We start from the raw sequence: 26,361 nt of genomic DNA on the forward strand, positions 1-26,361 counted from the left end.
CTCCTTAAAACTCAGCTACGTAAATCATCATGAAAAAAATTGAAGCAAAAGCTTCTTCCTAAACAAGATTTCTGTTTCCAACACCATAGAACACAAGTTCCTACTTAAGAGCCTAGAAGATGTGACGTGGTTCAGCCCCAGCCAGCAGCTGAGCACAATGCCACTTGCTCACCCCTCCCCCGGCGGGATGGGGAGGAGAATGGGCAAACAACGGCAAAGCCTCGAGGGTTGGGATGAGGACAGGTTACTGGGATGGCAAGGGAGAGGGAAACAATCAACAACAGTACTGATAACAGATACTCATAACGGGTGATAACAGAAAGCAATTTACCAATCTGACTGACCAGACCGGATGCTCAGCCCGTCCCGGAGCCACGACTAGACCCCTTTTATGGCGAGCATGATGTCACATGGTGTGGAATAGCCCCCTGGCCAGCTTGGGTCACCTGTCCTGGCTCCTTGTGAAAATTAACTCTATCCTAGCCAGAACCAGGACAAGATGTCATGGCTCAAGGAGAAATATTTCATTTTGAAAAATGGCCCAGTGATCTGGGACTACTGATGAATTCAATGTGGAGAACAGTGGAGAATGCAATTTGTGGTCTTCTAACTTTTGTGTGTGTGTTTTGGGGTGTTTGTGTGTGGGGGTTTTGGTGGGTTTGGTCCCCCTGTCCACCAACAGAGCCATTATCCTGTCTGAGTGGATAAGTCATGGTCAGCACCGGAGTTTCCTAACGTAATTTCTGGACAAGCTGATTCAAGGCTTTTGTGCACAAATAATATCTTTAATTACAACAGTCAATATAACTTGGGAGGGGGGAAGTTATTAGGCAAAAGGCTTCAGTGCCCAAAGCTTTGCGTATTGTTTCCCTAATGCGATGATACTATTCTTCCAGTTGCTGTGATGTCTTCAGACCATCAATGCTGTAATGGTACTTGTATTTTAGCAGATGTGAGAACTCTTTTTTACTTTATAAATGCAATATTTAGTGCTTGAGAATAACCAGGGGTAATGAAGACTATTCAATATCTGATCGTTGGATGAGTGTTTTGACACTTGTGCAATGGATTTACATAGTATACTTCTAGATACCAAGAAACGGATGGTCAACAAGTTTCACAAGCTGTAGTGACACCTCAGACTCAGGTATGCAGTAGAATAAATAAGTGCAAGCTTGTAATGGCTGCTATTTTTCCTACTGCAGAAGAACATTGACTCCTTACAAGAACAGGAGTTGCCAGCTCCTTACTTTTTAATGAAAACTGAAATTAGTCCAACATACTTAAATATCTAGCCTTGGATTATAGCCCACATTTAGTAGCATCCCTGTCCTGGCTTTATTTTCGATATGGTAATTTTATAAATGGATTGATCATTTGTGTTCTGGAAATCTCTGACAATCTCTCTTTAATTAGAAATACACTACCTTTTCCACAGAAGGAGGACTTTGTGTCATGTTAAAATCAAGAAGTGTGGGGATTTGTTAACTTTTTGAACTTTAAAAAGTTCACGTTTAGTTCACATTTCAGAATAATATTTGAGATGGCTTATGTTCAACCCAATCTTTTTTGAAGCTAGAACGCTATGGACCCATTCCTTTATATTGTGCACAAGGAATACAAAGTCGTAACACTGGGGCAAATAACAATGAACAAGGAGAGAAGAGATGAGAGTATTCTGCTTGGAAATGGAAGTGACTACTTAAATATTTTGATTACTGTGCTGACTTCTCTTCAATTTTATTGTAAGCTTAGATTTCTCAACAGATTTATTGTAGCTGGGGGTAAAATTGTCAGATTTGTTCCTGCAGCACTAGTGTAAGGTATTTTGTTATATTGCCATGCACTTACAAAAATAATTTGACCAGTTTAAGTTCAAACAGCCAGTATGTTTGAGGCAAATAGCATAAATATTAATGGATATGCTTAGTCAGTTACACTTGAGCGAACATAGAAAAGATCAATTAAATGAACATTAAGAAGCTTACAAAACTATGAGTTTTATTCATCACATGGAATGCGTGCTGATAATGTATATAACAAAGTGAGGCATTTGATGGTGTAACATCTACGTATCTTGGCACCAGAAATATTTGATCTTCAGACTCACTCAGCAAAATGCTCCTGAATCCTGCTACTGTAACGCATACCTTGTCATGTGCTGTTACTTAGAATCCATGTCATGGGACAAATGTTTGTTATTAGCAAAAGTTTTACAGATTAGTTTCACCATCCATTTTCTCATCCACTCCAATTTAACAACAATTTTATATTTTGCCCACAGGCTAGAAAGCTAACCTTGTGTCACAGATTTCTATTTTAGCTGTCGTAGTCCAAAATGAACATTTTATTTTAGAAAGAACCTGGAAAAATTAATGCAAAAAGGACAATATAATTTATTTTGACATTTAAAAAAAATAACTCAACTGAATAGTTGATTTACACTGTACACTAAGTATAAGTTCCCTCCAACTGGAAGAGGGGGAACATAACCCCCATTTTTAAGAAGGGTAAAAAGGAAGACCCAGGGAACTACAGGCTGGTCAGTCTCACCTCTGTGCCTGGCAAGATTATGGAGCAGACCCTCCTGGAGACTATGCTCAGGCACACGGAAAATAAAGAGGTGACTGGTGACAGCCAACACGGCTTCACTAGGGGCAAATCATGCCTGACAAACTTGGTGGCCTTCTATGATGGGGTTACAGTGTTGGTGGATAAGGGAAGGGCAACTGATGTCATCTACCTGGACTTGTGCAAGGCATTTGACACTGTCCCGCATGACATCCTTGTCTCTAAATTGGAGAGACATGGATTTGATGGATGGACCACTGGGTGGATAAGGAATTGGCTGGATGGTCGCACTCAAAGAGTTGTGGTCGATGGCTCGATGTCGAAGTGGAGAACAGTGACGAGTGGTGTTCCTCAGGGGTCGGTACTGGGACCGGCGCTGTTCAACATCTTTGTCGGCGACATGGACAGTGGGATCGAGTGCACCCTCAGCAAGTTTGCCGACGACACCAAGCTGTGTGGTGTGGTCGACACGCTGGAGGGAAGGGATGCCATCCAGAGGGACCTTGATAGGCTGGAGAGGTGGGCCCGTGTGAACCGCATGAAGGTCAACAAGGCCAAGTGCAAGGTCCTGCACGTGGGTCGGCGCAGTCCCAAGCACGACTATAGGCTGGGTGAGGAATGGATTGAAAGCAGCCCTGAGGAGAAGGACTTGGGGGTATTGATTGATGAGAAGCTCAACATGAGCCCGCAGTGTGCGCTTGCAGCCCAGAAAGCCAACCGTGTCCTGGGCTGCATCAAAAGAGGTGTGACCAGCAGGTCGAGGGAGGTGATCCTGACCCTCTACTCTGCTCTTGTGAGACCCCACCTGGAGTACTGTGTCCAGCTCTGGGGGCCCCAGTACAGGAGAGACATGGAGCTGTTGGAGCAAGTCCAGAGGAGGGCCACGAAGCTGATCAGAGGGCTGGAGCACCTCTCCTATGAGGACAGGCTGAGAGAGTTGGGATTGTTCAGCCTGGAGAAAAGGCGGCTCCGGGGAGATCTAATTGCGGCTTTCCAGTACCTGAAGGGGCCTACAGGAAGGCTGGTGAGGGACTGTTTATCAGGGAGTGTAGTGACAGGACAAGGGGTAATGGGTTCAAGCTGAAGGAGGGTCGATTTAGATTAGATGTTGGAAAGAAATTCTTTACTGTTAGAGTGGTGAGGCACTGGAACAGGTTGCCCAGAGAGGTTGTGGATGCCCCCTCCCTGGTAGTGTTTAAGACCAGGTTGGATGAGGCTTTGGGCAACGTGGTCTAGTGGAGGGTGTCCCTGCCTGCAGCAGGGGGGTTGGAACTAGACGATCTTTGAGGTCCCTTCCAACCCAAACCATTCTATGATTCTATAATGTAGTCTTCAGTTTCATAGTGAAGAGCTAAACATGAACTTGACCAAGTACATTATTTTTATAGTAAGTTATTATGGTGGTCATGTCAACACCAAAGTTCTTTGCTAGAATTTAACTTTTCCATGGACTGCAGTCCAAGTTTGTTTTCCTGTATAAGCTCTGTATCTGTTGTGATTGCAGGGAATAATTCTGACACCTTACTATAGGAAAATAGTAAGTGTGTAAAAACTGGTCATAGATTAAATGTGTTGTCGAAGATGTGCTGGATTAGTCACTTTTACATAGTGTTTGCAGTTAGGTAAAATATTTTGTCTGTAAACAAATATTGGAGTGTCTCAACTTCACACATAAATAGTGGCAAAACTGAAATTTAGTATGTGCAACCTTTTCTGTCTGAAGTGGTATGGATTATAACTACTGATACATGTGCTCAGAAGACACAATTTACAAAGATGTATCAGTAAGTTTTGATCACTGATTTTGATTCAACATATGTACATAGTTAAAGTTCAGGGCAGATAAGGTAATCAATTTGTGGATGTTAATGTAACTGATGCACTCTGGAAGGTCTTTTAAACTCACTCTGTCCTCATTCCCATAACAACCTCTGACACTTTGAGATTTTCTGCTTTTGGGCTGAAACTTCTCATGTTTCATTTGAACTCTGATTTTTTGGATGGAGAAAATGGAGCAAAGGGAATGTAAATGGGTTAAGATGTTTATGTTCCTCCCACACACCCCTTCTTTTTAATGCTTGTGTAGGAGGAATGAAGAAAAAGTTATAACTTCCTTTACTTGCTACAGCCTTCACTTCCTTTCCCAATGTGGAGGCAGAAACTGCAAGAAATAAAAGACTCTGCATCATTTATTGGAATTTTATGTTAAAGTTTTAGGACTTGGCTGCTTTTCCCATAAAACAAATTATGAAATATTTCCTTTGTAGGAAACACGCCTAAATCAATTCTTCCTTAGTCATCAGTCTCATGCAAGAATGTGTATAACAATAGGAACACGCATAAATTGCGAAAGCTTGTTGAATTGCAAGTTATATGAATATTCATACAAACCTCACTCTCTGTTTGGTCAGGCAGGCAATTTTATTTTCTTAAGACTCTTCATTCACCTAAAGATATAGCGCAAAAAAAAAAAAAAAGGAAAATTTACTGAAAAATACACTAGAAGTAGACCTCATGAGAGCCAAGTCAAGGAAGGCTGTGCTTACCTGCATCATTCCTGACAACACATCTGTTCTAGAAGACTTCTGATGTCAGAAAGTCTACAACTTTTTTGGTAATCTGTTCCAGAGCTTCACTAATCATGCCATTAAAAAGGAGATGGGGTTTTTTTGTATGCCCGTATAAGTCCACCATTTCTTTTCTATCTGCCATGGGCACAGTGAACAAATTAATCTTTTTCTGCATTGTAGCAGCTTGTCTGTTGTTGAAAATTGTTATCTTGTCCTTGCTAGAGCCAACACTCAATATTCAGAGATTTTTCGAGGCAGTATTTTCAGCAGTTGCCAGAGTTTTCCAATCTCCTCTTAATTTCCATCTTTGGTTCTTTAGAAAGGATGATGGCCTTCTTCCAAACAAGTAAATGCAAGAAATGGATCAAAAAGTACTTTCGGTAAGAGAATAGAGCAATCTAAGAAGACACCTGCCATCTAAACAGTTTAGGTATGCCAGCTAGCTGGCAGCCAGGTATGCCAGGGAATCAATTCCAGGTCCTAACCCTAGGATTAGATGCCAGTTGACCCCGAAGAGGGCTAAGAGAGCAAAAATGAGCTTTATATAACCAATTTCAGTTAAATAGAATTGAATTATACACAAAATCTTGTAAGACTTCAGCAATTACAGTTACTTCTTTTAGAAAATAAGTAAACTGTATAACATGAAATTTAGTCTGAGCATGTTTTCTCTATGTAGTAAAAGGTACTCAAAACATGCAAACTAATGCTAGGCCCTGAAATTTTTGGCAAAAATCCATTAGCAGGTAAAGACGTGCATGCAAGCATGCTGTAGTTAAAATGGCTACCTTCAGTTGACTTCGTATGAACTTTTAAAACAGAGTCTTAAATTCTTCAAGATAGTAAACCTTCTTTTATTGGTCTTGCAAGATGCTGAGGGACATGTATAATTCCAACCTTGTGGCTAGTCCAGCTGAAGTCAGTAGAATGATTCATGGTCTGGATACTGTAAAAACAAACAAACCCCACCACCACACCACACCACCACCACCCCCCCCCCCCCCAAAAAAAAACCCCAAACCCTTAAGTTTATTCTTAGTAAGAAAAAATAATTTAAAAGTTAATAACTTTTTTAAATACAACTCTGTATCTTCTTTATAGAGAAAGATAATTTTTCAGAAACTGCTCTTACTTTCAAGTAAAAGAATAGGAGTTTATAAGTAAGGAAACAGGTGGAAATGGATCAGGAAATGAGTGGGGCTACCCAATCTTAGACCATTGGTCCAAGAAACCAAAAGATATTTTGTACAACAAGTCAGACATTTAGGAGCTAAGACTCTTGGCTGAGCTTAGAGTTTACGAGATGTCTTCTCAGAAGCAGTAACTTCATGCATCATAAACCCCATGCTTTGCTTAAGCTCCACAAGAACTCAGAACAAACGTGTATAATAAGCAGTAGAAATTCTTGTAAGAATAAAGTGATAAACATTACTGTGTTTGTTACTAGTTCAGCCACTGTTAGAACACTGTGTTACGCCCTGGAAGCCAAACTTCAAGAAGGATTTCTATGAACAGTAAATGGCTCAGGGAGAAAACGCCAGTGTAACTTGAAGGATTCTCATAGCTTTAAAAAGAGGAGGTAAGTGGTCACACTGGCTCTTATTTTTGTGTGGAACAGGACTAGGCCATCAAAGGTTCTTACATTTATGTAATTTGTTTCTCCTGTTAATTATTTTTTTTTTCCACTGCTTTTACTGGATTCCATCCAACAAGGTGGTTTGGTTGTTTTTTTAAGGGATCCAGTCAGAGGCTATCCTTCAAAGACAGTTGCTCCTTTTTGTAAATTACTTCCAGTTGTGGAATATCCCCAAGCTTACCTTTTAACACCAATCCTTGAATCATCACTTGATCTTGTCTGTTTTGTCCTGTCTTCATGCTCCTTTCAGAGAATTGAAAAATATCCACAGAAAATTGTCTTAGCCTTTCCTCACTTGCACGTATTCTTCATCTGATATGGTCACTTTATTTTCCATTATCCCCCCCTGCCAGGTTTTTTCCCTTAAAGTGGTTAGGGATTTTTGCTTCAGTTCATCACTGCTTTCATTATTAGAAACTTTTTTTCAATTTCCAACTTTGCATCTTTTTTTTTTTGATAACTTGTGTCTATCTGTTCTTGTACTACCATATTCCTTTAACACATGTTGTTCTTCTCTGTTCCTGTAACTCACTAGAAAATACGTTCTGTCATCTAGGTTCCCTTTTATTAGGTTAAACAAATTACTTTATTCTCCTTCATTATGCTCACCTTGGTAGTATGGATGAAATGGGATTATTAAGTAAGTCTTTGATCACTGACCTGTGTGGAAACACTCTATTGCCACATATAACAACATTATTATTAAAACAAAGCACCAAATGTATCTTTGGGTGTTCCACACTGCAAAATCCAGTGTGTTCATTGACAATATGACTGGCAAGCAGCTTGATGCTAGGGGGAAAAAAAATCCTTGAATATAGTAAATCTGTGCAACACACTCGACTTCCATGGAGCTATATTGATTCATGCTCTCTGAGAATTTATCGGAAAGGGATTAAGCATCAGTTTAAAAAAAAAAAAATTGGCCTTCAAAAAGGCATTTATTTTTTAGTAAATGGTAAATCGTTGCAGCTGCTCAGAAGTTGCTCCTAAGTGTGAGAAGATTAGTGAAAGAAGTGATATTTTTAATTAGACTACCTTTTCATTCTCCTCCAGATTCTTGTGCTCATTGGGGGAAATGAATGCTTTCATTTCCAGGAATTCTTGTTGCAGACTTCTTAGGTATTTGGAACTGATCTTAGACCGCCAGAAGTCAAAAACAACAGCCCAATTCAAGTCTTTCCATGTTTAGGTAAAATTATTTTTGAAAGTATATTATCTGGGGTCCTAACTGATTGGGCAGGTGGAAGATGGTAACTGTTCCCATAACAGAATGCTAGAAGAAACTGTCAAGTAAAAAATTAATTCTTGCAGTAGACAACATTAAACCTGTCTTGCTTCAATAGTGAGTCAGTCCAACTGGAGAAGGAATTCTTGCTGTGAATTTAATTCCATGGACCATGGGTTCATCCATTAAGCCATTGTTGACCATTGCCTCTTCGTACGCGAGCCCTTTCTCGGTAATGTCCGTCTTCACTGGCACTGTGTCCGTTCCCATGTATATGTTTTAAAACTTGCACGCTTACATGTATCTGTGAAAGTGTGGGATCTTTTTATGTGAGGGTGTAAATCCTAGGACAAACTGTGATGTAGAAGGAGTATTATTAACTGCAAAGGAAAACATAGCTGGCTAAAATGAAACTATTTCTGTAATTTAAAGAAAAATAAGTCTTATGCCCTCCTTTTCCTCGTTACTGAGATGTATATACAGCCTCATAAAGCATGTGAGACAAAGTTTCAGTTCAATCAGAAGTCTCCACTGCAATCTTTAGGAACGATGTGGATTTACTCTAAATAAAAATAAAAATGCTTGTTTAACCTCAAAAATATCAAGAACATCAACTCATGACTTGTCTGTTTTTACTGGAGATTCCTCTGGATGACTGGAAAAAGTTGTTCTGAGTTAAAAAAAGAACAACATTGAGAGAAATCCAAACTAATGCCAGAGGACAGTTTAAAACTGTTGAGGACAGAGGTTTAGTGTGTTCTCTGGGTCAGTTTGGAGAAAAATACACTGCTGTGACCCACTCAGAAATTCTGTTGACACTGACGATTATCTGGTTTGTTTCTGGATCAATAGAAAGCATCATATCTGTTAACAGTAATAGTGTTATTTAAAATTTGTGTATTTCGTAATGATTGTTAACCTGTGGGCAATAAGAAATTTAAAAAAAAATAAATTAAAAATTCCCAGGAAGCTGAATCTCATTAAACCAGATGAAAGAAAATCAAGGTGGTGTTAAAAGTTCTTTACCTGGACAGATGAAGTTCTATGAGAACATTCAGAATAATCCCCTTTAAGGTTGCTTTCTCAGGCCCTGCTCTAGCATGGGTTGGACTGGGAGTAAGAGGCGTGGGTAAGGAATGTGACTTGAACAGAGAGCACCTTGGGGGTATCCCACAAAGGGCCCTATGTTGTAGTCATGTACTGAAACTGGGAATTTTCAGCCTCCACAGCAGTGTCGATATAGGAAAGTACAAAATGTGTAGCCTTCTAGGACAACGAGTGTTGTAACGTCCCTATATGTAGTTCAACATCATATGCTATACCTTTCTTTTAATAAGTTTCAGGTGTTTCTGGATTCCCTTGAATCTTCCATGAATGGTGTGAAGGTGGTAAATCATCAAATAAGTGATGGCAGAGTAACTTAAGCATCATAGAACCAGGAAGACGTTAGTAACATACTTGTGTGAAAAAAGAGATGAAACAGTTCTCATTATAGTTGGCAGTACACACAGGGCAGAGGGAAGGGTCTGTAGGTGGAGGTTTTAGGTTTTTTAGCAGCTCAGAGGACAATTGGTTTGAGTTCCTCAAGAGGCACCCTGTGAAGTGCCAAAAATATATTTGGCTAAAGTTACAGCAGCTGCAGAGTGCTGTTGGGTTGTCATGAGTTTTACAGAGTCTTAGAGCCAACAAAGATGAGGGCCTTCAGAAAGGATTTTCTGCTCCCAGCAAATGTGCTGGGGGGTGGCAGCTGTTGGGAGTCAGGGAATCTGCTAGAGCTGAGTAGTTCAATCTGTGAGCTGGGTGCAGAGCTGGATAAAGTGATTCTGTCTGGCCTGTGGTGTCTGTGTAGATTATGCAAGTGTTTAATATGCAAATGGAAAAACTGCCTCCCTGTACTGGGCTCTGCATGTGGAAGCAGCATGTGGTACGAGGCAGGGCTGTCCTGAGGTAATGCTTTAATGTTCAGTAACTATCTGGTAAGTGGCCTGCAAATTACTGTCTTCTCCACAGGGGAAGAACGTGCTTAGAAAGCAGTACCTGGCCCAAAATTGGACTGTAAAGATTCATCACATCAGTCTTTAAAAATAAATAAATAATGCCTCATTGACAGGGAAATGCTGCCTCTGATACCTGGAGAGCCATCTGTGAACTACTGTTAACACCAGAAAGCATAGGTGAAAAGATAGGCCACAACTTAATTATCAAGGAAGATGTATAGAGATATGTGAGTATACCCATCCTCAGGAGTGCAAAGACTCCGGCATGCTGGCTTGGGGGAGAGAAGGAGTAATCCCCAGTATCATCTCTAGCTTCTGGCGTACCTTCCCTCCAGGCCTAAAGTCCACCAGCCTCTGACTTTTAGGCAGCTGTAGAGTACTGATCCTCCAGGATAGCATCAGTTATTCCAAATCCTACCACTATGTCCTGAAAGAGCTGTCTTTCTAAAACTTTTCTTGACGTTAGTCTTGCCATACCTGTTTGAAACTACTTTCTTACTAAGAGTTCTTGGAAGGCACAGGCAGAATTAATGCAGTAATGAGCTAAATGTTTTCTGAGTGAACTGGCAATGTGGACATGCATCTATTGCAATTGCACCTTCTAGCCGAAATCCATATCTGATCAAAACCCATAATGGAAACAGAGGTGCAGCCTCTGTTCCAAAATAATGGGTATCAAATTCATCTGGGGGAAGGAAACATTGCTAACAAGAGGTTTGTTATTGACACAAATTTGAGAGCTTGTACAACAGTGCAAGAAGATAGCAGAGCCCAAACAACCATCAAATAACTGTGGCGAAGTAGAAGATGCAACTAATCCCCAATGATAAAATGTATTGTTTAATGATCTACTTAAACTGTAAATTTTCCTTCTTAGTCTGAAAAATCCTGAATCTCCTATGGGACGGTGCTGTATAACCAAAATATCTTGGTTGCAAGAAACATCAGTACTGTCTTTAGGGCTGCCTACGTTGACTTAACCAAAAGTTCTTTTAGTTTTCCTTAGAGAAATTGCTCTTTGATGAACGTGTCATCTTCAAACTGATGCAAAGCACTTTCCAGACTATTGTTGACTCCTGCAATATGAACTGCCTGGTTAAATATCTTCTACTGTAGAGAGGGAAATACAGACTTTGTATGAGACTAAAAGACCCAAGGAGACTTGTTAACTTATTGATTTTACAATATAGGGTGTAGTTACCACATTTGTTCTTTAATGTGGCACTCCAGATATCAACCACTACCAAGAGGAGAAATAACTGTAAAAAGCTGATATTTATAGTGATACTCTGCTCTGTCCAAGCAACAGCCTCTTTTATCGTGAAACACTGACCTCTGCAAAAGCAGTTCACTCATTGCTGCTATCTGAAATGACAGCTTCCTCTGGATACACAGCTCCAAATGGTACAGATGAACCATACTGAGATGAGTCAGGAAGGAATGCCATATGTGAAGGAATACCCTCCTTTGTCCATGTAGTCGCTGTGACGTGGGGATGTTCTCTGGACACCCTAGTAAGAGTTTCCTGCTGACATGAACGGTGCAAAATAGCTTTCTCACTGGGTGACACTTGAATACTCAGAAGCATTTGCAACTGTGGGAACGCTGTGGATTTACCTTGACTCACTTAAACTCTAGGAAAAGCACCTTGAAAGTAATTAATTTATATTCCTACTCTGTCACCTGTGCTTAGCACAGAGTGTCTGATCTGTACACCAAAGCATATTAATAGACTCCTGTTATCATAAAGCATGGCAAACACTCCAGTCATATCAGTACTGGTATGGTTTACTCCTTAGCATGCTAGCTTAATTGCTTTTATTATTAAACAGACATTGTCCTTAAACATTTCATTTGCAAGTTTTCACAGCTCTCCTCTACAGGACCGTCTACACATTTTCATAGAAGTTTTATAGCCTTAATTCAGAGCTGGTGATAAACAAAGCTGTTCCCAAACTTAGAAATACCAAGAGCCAAGAATCACAGTTTATCAAATCTCCAAAATAAATAAGGCATGTGTCAAACTTGCCTATCCATTGGCAAGGGGATGCCATGAACACTAGTGTCTGATTGTTGATAAGGGAATGTGGACGTTGTGAAGTGTTGACTGATACAGCACTCAAGGGAATGGAAAAGAGAAAGTTGTGGAAGATGCAAAAATATGTCAGCCGATATCTCAGTAGGACTTTTTTTTTCTGGTTCTGTGAAGATATCCTTCTGACAAGTTGCAGGGAAGGAAAACTCTCAAACTTCCAGTAAAATCAGTTTTAGGAGTTTCATTGTAGTAGTTTTGTGGAGTTGCTGTGTGGCGATGGACAGTCTTGCAACCAATGCATTTTTAAGTGCATTCCAGGTCTGGTTCTCTTGGCTTTTATTTTTGTGGTTACGGATGCTTTTTACCTTTGAAAAAGTACACCCTTGTTATCTTGATTAAAACATCCAAGAGCTGACATAACAGAATTGATAGATACTTAATCTTTGGCTTGCTATTTACTCTGTTACTTATCTGTAAATGAGGGCAATTGCATTCAAAAGGGAGACTCCTCCTTGTGTTTTTGTTTTCTTTTGAGTACTTTTGAATGCATCTCAAGGCTTCTCTTTGCTTTTTACTACTTCCTCTCTAAGAATTGTACTTCTTGTTCTCATAGGATATGTCAGCTACTCATTCTGTTGCTAGTAAATCAGCCCGGATCATTTCCAGTAACAGAGGCCATGTGTCATGATGCACTAGCACTGGTATCCCACAATTATAAATAGAGTTTTGCATGGACCTCAGAAGGGTAAGTAGACATTCAAGATTACTGCAGTCTAAAAACTAATGCCAGGACGCAGTGTTCGGTTATTCAGAGGGCTGTTTTTTCTCTCAAAGGGCTTGGCTTGTATAACTCTTTGGACATTTTTGAAATTTTTCTTAGTTTTATTTTATTGGTTTTCATCTGGCACGTGGACAAACTGCTGCTACCCAGCATGTGTTTTAGTGTTATTATTAGTTTTTAGGAGGAAAAGGAAAGGTTTCGATATTATGGTTATTTCTGGTTTCCATGTTGCTGTGTTCTTTTCACAGCTTCTGTCCCCACATATGCAGAGCTCTGTGGTGTGTATAAGAAGCCTTCCTGTCCTCTCATATAAGAAACCTGCGAGTTGAGTAAGAATCTTTTCAGTCTGAGGGACTCAGCAAATATTTTAAAATATTTTGTCTGGGTCTCCTTGAGTGCAAGAGTTTTTGGCAGTGTATTAAGAATGTGTGTGCTGCTTTTAAGAGTTGTGTAGTCAGAAAACGGTACTACTTGCTGTGATGTAGGTGCTAAGCCTGACCAAACTGAGTTAATTGTGGATAGGCCTTGCAATATGTTTTGCAATGGATTTTTTTTTTTCCAAGTACGTTATACACAGTTCTCTGAAACTCTTCCTTCTCCCTCCTTGCCATCTTATAGGAGAGAACAAGCCAGATGGGTGTCTGTAAAAAGGCTTTTGGCATGTACATGCTATTTCCTTTTTTTTTTTTTTTCAAGGATAGTTCAAGTAGGACTACATTTTAGTGAAACATCATTTCTTTTTATAAATTTTAGGTTGACTTGTATGGGTGTAATAAAACATCTGGCTGCAAAACAGACCATATTTAATTTGATCTCATCGCGTAGCCTGTGTAAGTTTGGAGGGCTAGAGCACAAAGTGGCAGCACCATGCCTGTGTGTTTGCTCAGCACTCCTACTTGTTAAGGCTCTGGTTTCAACTGATTACTACGTGCCAAGTTTTAACCATTTGGCCTTGGTATTTCCATGGCCTGTTTCCCCAGCAAGTGTCAGTATTAGGCTGGAGGAAGCTTTCCAGAAACAGCAAAAATGATTCACCTTTCTAAGGGAGGAAGGGGGAAAATTATATCTTGCCAATGTGTCAAGAAAATACCTCATAGCCTCTTCAGTAAGTAGTTCTTGGGGTTTTTTTTTTTTGGTTGGTTGGGTAGAGGTTTTTTAAAAAATAATTATGTATTTTTAATCTGACACAGGAGTAGTTGTGGTGTCGAGGATTTCCCTTATTTTTTCTGATCTGGGGAAAGGGGGAAAAAAAAGTATGCTGACTGGAGACTTGTTAGAGTTTGTCATCTTAAATTGGCATCTATGGCCAAAACAGAGGATGCTTTGATCTCTAATGTCTCTGCATCTGTCCCCATCTCCCCTGAAGTACATGGGACCACTCATTTATCTAAAACACCTTTCAACGGGATCCTCAGAGCAATTATGGAAAACTCTATAATAAGGGAGCTTTCTCTAGGGAACGGGTGTTTTCCTGCATTCCCGCGGCAGGGATGAGTGCCGTAAGCAGCGATTGCGTTTTCCTCCCGGCGTGTGACCGCACTTCCGTCCCCACTAGATGTCACCGTTGCTCTTTGTCACCTCCGCCGAGAAGGTTGTGCAGGCGACAGCAGCCTGGACACAAAGATGCTCCGAGCGCCCAGGCCTGGGTAACCCGCATCCTCCTGGAGGCAAACAAGAAGCCACTTGATTACAACGCACGTAACATCACATACTGAATTTGTGGGGAACGAGGTATTTCAGAGCACACCCGAGGAGCTAAGGTCGCACGCAGGCTACTGGTGCGACTGGCCAAAATACCCTTGCACACTTGCAGAGTATCATCAAGTGGATGGTTTCCCAGAACTGCTTTTGCAGTTGGTTTTATCTGGAACCATAATGGTTTGGAAGGAGTGCTCCTGCCTGTGGATACAGCCTCTAAAATCCATGTCCTCCACTGAATTCACTGTGCCTGAACACCATGAATGGAAATAATAATCCCGCTTGATTCTGTTCTTAGTGGAATTAAGTATGATGCTTTCAATGCTAGAAAAGTAATCGGTATTGCTTAATTAAGTTAATCTTGCATTTCTTGTTAGTCCAGCCCCAATCTTTGACAGAACTTGGTCAGGCCACTGGCTCTAAAGTAACATGTCAGGTTACTGTTCCCAAACTGGTACTAAATGGGTTATGCTTTGATTCAATTTTTGGAGGCTTTATCTCTTCCCTATAAATTCTTGAAAATTACATGGATGAGTTTATCTATACTGTATTGCATTAAAAGATTGCAAGGCTGCAAAATCAAGCACACGTGTTAAATTTAACATTGCCTGTGCATCCTGTGTCTTTTCCTTTCTACAGAAGTAGAAATACAGTGTTTATGTATACAAACACACGCTGCTTATTTTTGCTATGCCAGCATGTTCTTTCATCTTCAGCTGGGATGGTCTTACTTCATCAGCATTCAATGCTTTATCTTCATTGAAAAAGATGAGATACAATATTTGTATTCTGTGATGATGACTGACTTAGTAATTTCTTTGTGGGCAGTTCTGTAATACTTTGCAATATCCATATAAAATCAAGCAGTGTTACTGAGCAACCTGGACAGTGTTGTGAGATGAAGTTGAAAATTGCCAAATTGCTACTAATGTTGGTCGTCACAGTGAGATACCTTGAAAATGCTTTTCAGAAGAGACTGCATTTTTATACCATGTTAGGTATTCAGAAAACAATTATATTAAAATTTGGTTGAAACTGTGAGTACTCAGCAAACTTGGCCTGATATTTCGCATGAGACATGTAAGAAGTGAGAGAATTAGTGATTATCGTGTTAGTTAAGGTTTCCGTTCGGAGTCCTGTCTTGTGTTACGTACAGAGGCAGACAAGGATCTCATTCTTCAGGCAGCATTCAACTGTCTTGACCCTAAGAATATACTTTTTTTTTCCTCCCTACAGTGATCTCCTTAATTTGCCACCCATCTTCTGCATTATTTAAAAAACAAACAATAAAAGCACCAGAAAAAGAAACGAGACAAAATTATAAGGATAATAGCAGTCTTGGCTGTGCAGCTATGATCACTGTAGAGCAATGCACATCACCAGGAGTATGCGCAGGAGAGAGCACATTAAGAAAGAACAGGCATTTGTAATTGTGATACTGCTTATCTTATGAACTTCTTTACTCGCAAGCATAATATTCTTTTTAGTATTTTGTGTAATTCCCTAGGTTTTTAGAAAAGCAAACTGAAAACACCAAACTAGATTTTGTGGAATCATAACAACACCCACATGGGTCATCAGCAAGATGGCAATCTTTGGATACATCTGACAACCATCTGCTACTTGAGCTGTGTCACTGACAGCAGTAGCAGAGGGTTATCTTTTACGCTGTCAGTAGAAAGGAAGAAAGGGTGTGCATCCTGTGGGTTCCCTAACCTCTTGCTGGGAGTCAAGAAATTTTCCCATACCATCCAAGTCCCTGGGAAGGAAGTCTTGGCTGATTGACTGGCTGCTCAAAGACTGAAGATTTCTGTCCTTGTCTGACTACTCCTTATATCCCTACTTCTGTTTTCCATCTCATCCTTCTCACTGCCACTGTATATTGTCCCCATAAATATTCTTCTTCCTTGAGGTTTTTCATCTCATTTCTCTTTATTGTTCGTAGCAACCTCAGTACTCTATCCAATTTCCTGGCTCGCTCTTGGTTCAGTTCTCCCTGGTTTGCTGTCTTCTGAGTGCAGTACTCTCCAGGGTTAGATTAGATGAGATGATATCGCTTCAAAACCTACAAGTTTCCTCTTTACTCCTGATTACTCCTGATGTCACGTTCTTACCCGGGTAGTACTGCGCTGCTCCTCTGCTCTCAGTTTTCATTTCCTCCTCTTCCAGTACCAGTTTCCCTAATCCCATCCTGCATAACAGGGTCCATTCGAAGTCTTGGAGCCCTTGACCATAGGGTATTTACCTGAACGTAACCTCCCCACAAGCCGAGTTATTGTTCTGCCTGTGTTTAAGTTAGGTAGGTTTTATCTTCAGATCTGATGAACTTTACCTCCTTTCTTCAGTGTACTCGTTCCTGAAAGAAGTTCTCAGAGAAGATACGTATGTAGCTGTTGAATGAGAAGGGAGCGCATTCGAGGACTGTCTTACATTCTGTCTCAAATTTTATAGTTAAATCGGCTTGGCTGTATTATAAGGAGACAGAAAGCGGACAGCATATCTTCCAGCTCATTCACTTCAGTGCTAGGTGTGACAGAATCACAGGGTTTAAGTCCGGAGGGGATGATCAAATCATCTTGTTTGAACTCTTACATGCTGCGAGCCCTTATATTTCACTCTCTTAATATATATTGGGTCTGATAAATTGAATTTTGACACTGAGATGATCATAGTTCCTTAAACAAGGATTGGAAAGCCTGAGGAAAAACACACATGCACGCACACTTAGATGAGAAATAATATGAATTACTGCCTTTGTCAATATGATAGTGTTTTTCTGAGAGCTGACATGATGGCAGTGTGTAATACAATTAGAAACTGAATAAACAGGTGATGCTATAGTATGTATGTGATGCCTTCTGTCATATTTCTTGCCGCAGTATTTTCTTTTGCACTATTTTCTTCCAGTCCACCAAGATGTAAGATATGAAAATTCTACTGCTACTTTGAGTAGTTGCACAGCTTTCTTTTTCATACCAGCAGAAATGAGGAGTAAAGTTAATTCACATTAAGCTGAATTTTATTTGATCCTCTCCTAAATAGAGTTGAATACCATTTAAATAATTATAAACCTACAGAAAGCAAATAATGCCACTGAGGACATTACCTGAAAATGCATGAAAGTTAAGGCTTGTGATTCAGTTAAACTTGAGTTACTCACTGTTTGTCAACTTATATGAACAACGAAAATATGAGTATTTTACTTGGAAAAGCCTTATACTGTTTAGACATTGATGAGTGGGGTAAGTTAATCTATGGAGGTCTGATTTCTATGGTTTTATGCATCATGCCCAGACAGTCTAACCGATTTCCAGAATTTGCTTTCTCTTAAACCTGTATCATGTTTACTTCAGAAACAATTTCACTAGTGTTAAGTGCATTAGCACACACCATTATCAGTTCAGGAGCTGCGGTGTTCAAGTATTTTGTCTTTGAATTATCCTAATGTTTATGAACTCTTTCAGTAACTTCCATTTGAAAATATCTTCTTAAACAACTTTCAAAATAAGGAAGAAACACATGGAAGTTTGCCAGCTTTATAAAAATAACAAAAATTACTTCAAAATTCTAAATAGGCTCAGTGCTTTAGATGCATAGAGGAAGGTGATGGCTGTGTTTGAGTTAATATTATTATTTCTCTTCTTTCGAAAGAGCACCTGGAGACCCCATTTGTGATCAGGTCTCCACTGTGTATTGTATATACACATAATAGCCTCTGGTATGCAGGAGGTCAGATGAGAAGGTGTTCTAGTCCCGTCTGGCCTTAGTCTATGAATAATAGAAGACATTTGCTGCCCAATGTTTACAATGAAAATAGACCTGGCAGATGGTGAGGAAACATGGAGGTACTCTGAATTCGCACTTTATAGCTGGATAACTGAGAAACTGATAAGCAACTTGCCCAGGGTCACAGAGAAAGTTGAGTTAGTATCAAGAACTAGATTGAACACCAAAGAAATGGTTTGGCCACAAGCCTGCTTTTTTTCCTTTTCCTTTTTCCTTTTTCTTTTTTTTTTTTTCCTTTTGCAGTCTCTAGTAGTTAACAGACTGATCAGTACAGAGGCTGCATACCATCACCAGCTCCTCTTTAGTTCCTTTTGAGATAGTAATACTGCTATGAAGCAATCTTTGTTATCTCCACCTAAAAAAGATGTACCAAGACCCAGCCTTTGGACTGACTGTAAAAGTGTTGGAGCAGGACTTTGCAATTCCTTCTCTACGTGCTTAATGAGGGCAGGAAATAACCTCATGCTAAGCAACTCTTTTCACTGTAAATAAGATGGATTCATAAGTGCATTTAGCAAGCCAGGTAAGTTCCCTCTAACAGTGATGGTTTAAGTGTAAATTCACATCAGGGACTTGGGGTTCACCTAGGTGCCTGCCCTTTGGACTGCCTGTCCAAATTTTTAATCTTTGCAAGTCCCTATTCAGCTGGACACTGGACTTGCCCAGTTTCTGTGTGCCTACATTCATTTACATTAGAAGTCCCTAGACATCTAAAGCTCTGTGCTGGACTATGATCTGAACTGCCTCAAATGAGACAGTACAGGAAAGATCATCTCTAAAGATTCTCGCTATTCATAAAGTCAGGGTTTCTCTGCCTGTCCCAGCTCCCGTGCTCTGCCTTCTGTTGTTGTTCTTAGACTAGGCTCTGCAAAATATAGGAGAGGGGGAAGCAAACACTGTTTTCTGTTCAGCTGCTCAGTGGTTGCGATATTTGCCCAGGAAAGCTGGGGTTTGGTCTGACTAAATGGGTTTGGACCTGCATCCCAGAAGAACGCTCTAGTAGCTAAGCTATAGCTCTCTGGGTTGGGGCCATGCTCACTTCCCTTTATTTGCCACAAAATACAGAGGGTTTCCTGCTTGTTATGCTGGGCCTTTTTCGAATCTCATTCCAAAGCATCTGTTTCTCCACATACCAGCGTAGGGAACACAGCAGCATTTCACAGGGATGACCAAGTACCTCAGTACCTACAGTGGCAATGGCTTGCTCACTATCGCGAACCTCATACGGGTAGCTTAACCTGCCCAAATTCAGAACTGTCTGACTGAAAACTAGTGGTGTCACTTTTGCTGATTTTTCTGAAGTTTCTTTCCTGAGCAGCGGAGAGAAATCGGCGAGCACTCTTAAAGACTTTGAAAGCATCAGAGAGAGCACAGAGGGGAGTGCTGATTTCCCACTGGCTTGTGCAGAGAATTTCCCATGCCTTGGGTTCCAAAATGTTAACTGGAAACAATATACCCTTATACAAGGGAAGGCAGAAAAGAGGGATATTTGTTATTCTTCTACACAGGTGCGAATCTAGAAAAATCGAGTAGAGATATGAGTGCTGTTGTTATAGCTGTACTAACCCCAATGTTTTTAGGTATTTCACGTTTTGTTCCTGTTGCAGAGGAAGAGAGCTGCTGCTTGTTTCCCATTTCAAATCCTAATCTTATGTGAAGCAAGTCTAATTCGTGCTTCACAGCAAAGGTTTCTGATGTAGTGAGAAGTGAAAATGACAGTGAAATTTTCCAATATTTCCTCATTTGCTTTGTCTGGACCTAATTGCATTTGTTACTGCCTGAGTTCTATGCAGTGTCTACAGCTGTTTTTCCTCGTGTGTACTTGGGATCTTTTTAACGTATATTTCTCAAGTCTCTTGGAATCCTGAAAAAGGGACAAAAGTTGAGATGCAGTTAGCAAGAGGTGGTTTAAGGTTAAAATTTGTTCTCCAACACTGCATGTCCCAGACCATAGAAGTAACCGGGATAAAAACTTCTTTCACAGTTTCTATTAAAATGTATGTTCTCTCACATTTAAACCACATAAAAATCTCTTTGTGTCACAGTAGCAATGGAGCTGCAGTCAGGAACTCAAATGAACAAATACCTCGATTTGCAGTTTTAAGTAATCTGGTTTGGATAGGTTTTTTTCCCCTGGATTGCTCTCAGCTGAAATGCAGGACTTATTTGCAAATCGGAAGCAAAATGAAAGCTTTTTCTTTGGGAAAGATGTGAAGAGTTGTTTTGCACAAACAAAAATGGCTTTGTTTTCTCAGCCCGTGCACTCAACAGGTGCTAGTCTTAATGGATAACATATTTTGGGATTTATTATTTGTAAAGAAAATATTAATCTTGAAAAAAATTAAAATCTATGCGTAAATGCCCTTTCATTTTTCATACAAAGGTGAATAAGCATTGCACTAAGCTATTTGGAAGCATGTACATAGAGGTTGCTTTATGTTGTTATCATGGAGGTTTGCATATAAAACTGATTGCATGCTATGTTAAGGATGTAGATAAAAACAAGAATAATTTGAAGAATACAAAGATATAACTGCAGTATGTACAAATTTACAGATATATTTGATGCATTAACTCCTGCTTACAACACGAGTGAGTCAACCGTTGTGAAGCTGGCAATAGTTTGGAGCAACAATTTAAGTTCCACATACTGTTGTTCTGCACTCCTGTGGAATGCCTTTGGGAAAATATTGTACATAATTCAACTGATTTGTTGTGTAGTTTCAGTTGGACCTAGTCAGTCTGTGCATCACTTATCCACGTGCCTGGATGTCAAAGAAATGTGAGTGGCAGATTAGCATTCGATTAACCTTAACGCTTTTTTTTTTTTTAAATACGTCTTCATTCAAATAATGCTTAACTTATTTTGACTATGTATTTTTGCTTTCAAAAACTGGGATGCAATTCAGCACCAGGCAGTTTGAGGGGTGTTAATGGTTTTCAAGATTGTGTGATGCTGAGGTTTTCAAGATTGTCTGGTTGTTTTTAAACTGGTTAAAAAAAAAAAAGGCACAAAAAAAAATACAGAAACATTATTGAGCATGTATTCTGTTTCCAGGAGAGGGAAAAAAAGGAGGAAATCTATTATTTAAGAAAGAAATACAGCCAGTGTGATAAAAGTGCCTTCCCACGTCTTCTGGCCAGGTGCTACGTGCATATAAATGTTTCACGTTAAGCTTTAAGATCAAGGAAGAGTCTGTGGGGAACCTTGTTTCCTGGAGATCTGCTTGCTAGAGTAGCTCCCAAGTACTGACTTCCCATTTTTTATTTGGTTATTAAGGATGAAAGGCTACATCATTTTCTGGAACAGCAGTTCCTTGCATGCCATTATCTTTGTCCACAGCTATGAAACATGCATTTCCATAGGTTCATGTGGATACTTAGCCTAACTCGGCTTAGCCACTATCACTGCTGCTTTATGTATGTTTAATTCAAAGGATCACCTTTATATCATATTGTAGAGTGAACAAAAGATATATGGTTTCGTTAGTTGAGAAACTGTCTCTTTTTAGATACAGCTGAGTGTAATGGGTCTCCAGCCTACGTGATGCAGGGCACTCTGTGTTACTACTGAAAAGGAAACTCTGAAAGTCTCATTTTCTGACATGATTCACTCTGGGCTATGTATGTATGTATATGCAGCCTTACATGTGCAAATCGTTAGTATGAAGTTTTGCACGCTATCAAATGTATACAGAACTAGGAGAACAAAATGCAATTGAAATCTATTTGTACTCAGTTTGCATCAGCAAATCTTCCATAGGATTAGAAATTCCAGCACTTACTTATTTATCACAGCTACCCTGCATAAATATCCCTTTCACAAAGTCAAGGCTTTTTTTAAAAAAGGCTGGCAAGATTAACACAGATGTTTAAAATATCTATATAACAAGCTTAGCAAATAATTTTTGGCTTGGAAAAAAATCCTGCTTTAACTACTGTATTTTGTTATTTAGCTAATTTTTATATTTCTGGTAAATGCTATCAACATTAATGTTTCTGAAGTCCAAATAAAGCACTTGCATTAACCTTTTCTTTAAAAAAAAAAAAAGTAATAAACAGTTTAAGCTAAAATTCTTGCACAATATGATTACCAATAGAAATGACAGAAGTTATGCTCAATCAAATGTAACATATCACTATAAGATGGTAAATTATAATAGCCTTTATACAGAGGTATCAAAGAAAGCACAATAGAGGCAGCAATTTAGAATGAAATAAAGCCCTGCAAAAACGAACAAAACCTGCTACTTTACCAAGGTTAAGAGTAAATATAGGGTGGTGGTTTGGTGTTGTGGTTTTTTTTTTTTCTTAGGGATGAAGGATCCAACCTATAGATCTGTCTTTTCCTCTGACCTGCCTGCTTCTGGGTCTCACTCTTTAGTGTGTTTGAAGGTACTTCTGATTCATCAGCATGCCTGAAAAAAGGTGTCACAGACTTGCTTCGGAAAAAGCTAATAATGGCAATCTACTGTCTGGAGAGTTTATGCTCGTGCATTTTCTCTAACATGACACTCATATCAAATATAAACTTAACAAGGACTGATCTATGTTCTGTACTCTTCAGATGTTCTTACTGAATCTATTTCCTGCTGACTCTAGGGAAGAGTAATTGTGTTACTCAAAACCAGACACGTGCTTGGTGTTGTGTAGACAAGGGAAACATTTTTGCCTAGCCCCAAGTTTTGTTTGTGAGCCCAAGAAGCCCATATATATATACATACCTATATTTATATATATAAAAAATACCTGTCTGAGTACATCTATATATATAACTCATACTTCTAACTCTTCTGACATAGACATACAGACATATAAATGCTACCATCTTTCTCCGAGAGATAAAAACTGATTTCTGATATAGGTACCCTTTTAAACAACAAGAACATAGTGAGGAAAGAAAGGAACATTCATTTGCAAGTAAACATAAATGGTAAAGCTGAAATAATAATTTGAAGTATTTTCTATTTTTACATTAAATTCACTTAACTTTGATTCCCCCTCTCGTTTGCTGTCTCCAAACCTTCCTGTGACTGTGGTTTATCAATAGCTTCATAGAAAGGGTAATCCAACTTTCTAAAAATGGAAGACATCCTTTAATTCTGTATAAATGTGATTAAAAGGAATTTCAATGTGCTTGTATGAAGGCAACAGGAAGAAAAGAGAGCAAGCACAACTTTTTATTGTCTTCACAACAAAAACAAGACTAAACCACAAGGCTTTGATAATTTGTTATCTGGTAGGGGTGTATATAATTTTGAAATGCTTTTGTGAGACTTTAAAAAAAACTGCTTACATCAGATAAAAATTTCTTTTTAGAACTTGGTCTTGCTTTACCTTTAACAGAATGCAACGTATATGGAGAAAACGTCATCAACTTTTAAAACAAAATAAGTGATTTTGTTTAAGTTGCTGTTTAAAAAAGTAATGTCTGGAAAAGTTTCATTGTGATTCCTAATTTCTGTGCTGGGAAATCTAAGACTTAGCCAGCTAAAACGTACTGACAATAACCAGCTTTACCAAACCTGTTCTGTTTCTCCATCCACTATAATTTATGCTACTTTCATAGAAAAGAAGTAAGGGCTCCACTAAGAAGTTGCCTGAAGATGGAAACAATAGGAAGGACTTCCAAGTAGTAGAAGATAAAGACGTGATTTCAGTTAGTTTAGAGAACAAACACAGAAAAAAGCATAGTAAGCAGGAGACTAATATTCTTGGCAGAGGGAGGAGATGGATAATTTGCATGGTCCATTGCCCTAGCAGCTCTTTGTTGCAATAGGTACTTCAGTTCGAATACTGTTGGGGTTTTATTGATTTTTGGGTTATTGGTTTTTTTGTTTGGTTGGTTTTTGGGGTTTTTTTTAGAATAGTTCAGTTAGTGAGAGTTTCTGAGAACAGTCTATGAGTGAGAGTTCAAAGAATCAAGACCTTTTCTCAGAGATTTGTCAGACTTGGAAGTAAATATAGTCCATCTGATGTGAACAGAAACTAACATTGCTATGCTTATGCTCCTAATTTGGCAAGACATTTGAGTATTTTCCTACATCTAAAGATGCATTTGAACACTACATTGAGGAATACATATAAACTTGTGAATATCTTCATTGAGAAGAATGATGCATTGTAAAAGTTCTCTTATCAAAGGAGCTTGAAGTCTCTGTTATCCTCCACTTTTGTGTATCTTGTTGGCTTTGTGTGGAAAGTCAGGGTGTCAGAACAGCTAGCTGTAATAAACATTTTCCTATCTTTCCTGTAGAGTATGGGGTACATTTTCTGAGCATTTTAACCTGAAATATCTCTTTTGTGGGGACCTAAGATACCATATTCTGCCTCTGACACGTTATTTTGGTGCACTAAGTGTTTTGTTTACTTCAATGCTCGGTTGTTTCATGGCCTGACATGAACTGAATATCTGGTGGGCAATTCTGATCGAGGCTTCCGTAATATGGCTGGCTGGGGTTACAGGGCGGTTGAACTGGTGACCAATGCGGAGGCCTATGTCCTTATGTTACACCTTTATATTTTTCCTTCCCTCCTCCATTTCTTCTGTTTTTTTCAATGGGAAGTTTTTCTGTTCACGGTGGATATTTAATATTTTCCTTTTTTCCCTCAGACTTCTGTTAAGATTAACAGATGCATTAAAGGGAAAGTAAATATTTTTATTTCTAGTATTTCCTTTTTATTACTAAACTCATCTCCTCTTTTTCTTGTTTCTGATCCTTTGCTTTTGATTCCATCTTTTCTTTCTGTCCCATATTCTATCACCTAATCTTTATTTTCCTTCTCGACTTTTCTTTATTAATTTACCTTTAATTGTTCTTTTAATTGTAGGGACTGTTTTTTTTTTTTCTTCCTCCAAAATACAGAATAGTTCTATTTCTCTTTTTCTGATTCATTCAAGCCTGAAAAAGAATTGGTTTTATTTTTTATTTTTTTAGGCTCAGTAATCCTGTGCCACTGTCAGGATTATAGAGGCATGAGGAGGAGCCCTGTAATCCTGAGAAAGGATATATAGTTGCTGGCGTTTGCCTACTCTGAGGAACAAGGAGCTGCACTCAAAAAAAAAAAAAAAAAAAAAAAATCCAAAGTGAAGAATCCTAGAGAAGCCCTCTTGAGAGCTGAAAACCACCCTTCCCTGATGTGAAAAACACATCACACTGTTTCGAACAAATCATGATTTCTGCAAGGTAAGCCTCGCTTATTGATAATGTAAGTGGTTTGGTCTGTTTGTAACGATGAATTTCAAAGCTGTGTACTGAAAGGGAAAGTGAAGTTTTCAAAGTGGTGTGCCTGCATAGAAAGCATACTCCAAAATAGACAGAGCTTGACTTCAGTCTTCGTGCTTTCACTGCAAATCGAAGTGCTTGGTCATTAACACAGTGAGTCACAGTAATGTGTTATGATCTGATCTGGCATTTATAAGGAAATAGAGTGTCTAGCCTCGGATACCTCTCCTACAGGTCATTTGTCCTAGTGATAAAGAGAGTGCTTGCTCCCAAGAGAAAGCAAAGCCACCCATTATGTCAGCTCACACCCTGGAAAAGGCTACTGATTTCAGTGCATCTATCTGTGATGTGCTCTCTAAACGGGGTCAGTGTTATAGCTGGGAGGAGGGAGCAGTTTCAGCCGTGAGTGAGTGCGCAGAGAAATGGTGTAACTGACTCTGTCAAAGACGAATATAAAATGTAGACAAGCTGGCTGGTTTTATATTCACCTTAAAAAAACCAACATATGATGATTTGTTTTTTGGATCATTGATTTATATGTCAGACAGATGAAAAGCAAAATTTCTATGATGCCTTTATCATTATTCTGACAAGGACTGCTTTTAAGTTAAAGACTGATAAAGAATGCCAACTTTTGACATTACTAGAACAGCCCTATCAGCTTTAATTTTCTTTTGTTTTCTTGTTGTCAAAGAAAGGCTATTAGAGATAAATTATGATCTCAAACTGGTTAATGTAGTGACGTGCATTTTTTTCCATAAATTGCGCTAGCAAGTTTATAAAGTACTATATAACCTCATTGAGAAACAAGCTACAGAAAGCAGAAATTGCAG

General features: G+C 39.1%; 1 protein-coding gene across 2 annotated transcripts in view; it reads left to right on the forward strand.

The window, feature by feature from the left end:
* Nucleotides 1–26,361, forward strand: part of TTC29 (tetratricopeptide repeat domain 29) — a 348,965-nt gene that overhangs the window by 120,096 nt on the left and 202,508 nt on the right. Inside the window, exon 1 of one of the 2 annotated variants that reach the window (XM_054824217.1) lies at nucleotides 25,395–25,489. The exons of the other annotated variant lie outside the window; for it this stretch is intronic. The gene's annotated coding sequence lies outside the window, so the exon portion shown is untranslated. Of the gene's footprint in view, nucleotides 1–25,394; nucleotides 25,490–26,361 lie in introns of those variants that run through there. 2 annotated transcript variants of the gene reach the window in all.

Source organism: Grus americana, chromosome 4 (genome assembly GCF_028858705.1).
Source record: "Grus americana isolate bGruAme1 chromosome 4, bGruAme1.mat, whole genome shotgun sequence".
Taxonomy (NCBI): Eukaryota; Metazoa; Chordata; class Aves; order Gruiformes; family Gruidae; genus Grus; species Grus americana.